Below are 1,990 nucleotides of genomic sequence, written 5' to 3'. Positions count from 1 at the left end.
GGAGCAAAATAAAGGAAGGACAGTCAGAGTGAAAGAGAGAGAGAGAGAGAGAGAGAGAGAGAGAGAGAGAGAGAGACTTTAATGCCGGTTTGCAACGCATGATGGCTATACATGGCGGCCATTATATTTTGGTAAAAGACTAACCGGTTAAAATCGCGGGAAGAATCACCTACCCATGGGAAGCTACTGAAAGCTTTCTAACATACCCATGTTCGCCATGCCGATCGAACCCTCTCAGAGAGAGGTGAGATGTCAGTGATATGTATAGGCAAGTACTTTAGACCAATCGATTGCCCAGGCTCAGAGAGAGAGAGAGAGAGAGGAATGTGTTTTAGGTATAAAGTTAAAACATCACTCATGGGAGCTATGTTTTGAAAGCAACAGGACAATATAAATATAAATATTTAGATGGTAATTTTTTTATTAAATTTAGTATCAAAGCAATTTCAGTGGATTATGATGCATTTATAATAACAGTAAAAACTACCATATTTGTATAAATATATACCATATTGTTTAAGCTGCTACATAAGTATATTTTCAGACAATCATTCTGTTTATATTTGCAAAATAGTTCATTAATTCAGTTCATTAGTGTTTACACAAATATATTTTCATATTCTGTACGAATAAATTAATATCCTGTTATATTTTTGATTAAAGCTCTTTACTATACAGGTGTACCAACATTAATAAACTAAACCATACAATACCCTGCTTTTTCTACAACGAAATTGAAGAAAAGTGAGAATTGTTTCACAAAAAGTTTAGGTTCTATCAGAAACACAACAAATACTTCACAAATGGGATAGATATTTCATCATATTTGTATTTTACAAAAATGTCATTTCACATCTATCTTAATATCTGCTTCCTGAAAATAGTTCAATGGAAAACATGAAAATTGCTCGCTGGAAAATCAAATAATTAATATGGGAATATCGTTTGCCATTCTCTGTTGGACTCTCTCCATACCAGCTTAAAAGTACAGAGTTTGAACAATCAGTTTTGGTGTATCTTATTATTTGATTCATTTCAAGAAATATTCACATGCGATGGATGCTAAAGATGAAAGTCCCGTCCGTATTATGCTAAATAATTTACCGTTTATATTAATGGCATATCTACCGAGGTAAAATATCCACATAGGAAAGTATGTTGTCAAATGTCTAATCAAATTCAAGATTGTGCATGAAAATTTACATATTGCTACCTAAAATGTGACATGGTATTTTTATCCAAAATGTATTCTCACATAAAGTAATAATTACACTCTTATGATACGGAAATAGTTCTAATTAGGAAAGTCTTAAATATATACTGAATATTTGCTTTGCAAATGTACATTTAAAATTCCGGAACATAGGCAATATCTATCAACTTATTTATTAAGTGAGAGAATATACCTATGTATAATGAAAAGTTTTCCATGAATCAGATGAACATGGTGAAAGAATGCAATGTAAAGCATATTATCAAACGATTTGTTTGATTATTCACGGATATTTCATAGTGAAGGAAATATTAAAATTGACAGTAGCAAATATAAAATCGTTTCTTCGAATAGAAACAAACTTCATTTTACCAAGAACTGTGTTTACCTTTTTGCAACAATTTGCATAGAAATTTAACTTGTTTTGTACGTACGTCTTTCACGAGGTCTTTATGAAGTTATAGTGCATTACGACTATTATATACTCAGTTTTGTTTAAACCTCAGTCCAATACCTGTGTAATATATTAATTAAAAGAAAACAATTCCCTTCTGCAAACTTACGTAGGTAATCTCTTTCAGAATCTTTATATATTCATTATGGATTTTAAGCTAGATCAATAATTTCCTCCGTTAATAAGATTCAAAATGTTCTGCGCTAATATGTGAAAAACATATTTAAATATTTTGTCTGCTTGAAATTTAACGAAACTGGCATTGCCATTAATTCAATGCATTAAGGTAATATATGAAAGTGAATAATTCGAGTCTACAGTTT

This window comes from Sinohyriopsis cumingii, unplaced genomic scaffold (genome assembly GCF_028554795.1).
Source record: "Sinohyriopsis cumingii isolate HCF-2022 unplaced genomic scaffold, ASM2855479v2 utg001437l, whole genome shotgun sequence".
Classification (NCBI taxonomy): Eukaryota; Metazoa; Mollusca; class Bivalvia; order Unionida; family Unionidae; genus Sinohyriopsis; species Sinohyriopsis cumingii.
This window is presented reverse-complemented; position numbering follows the sequence as displayed.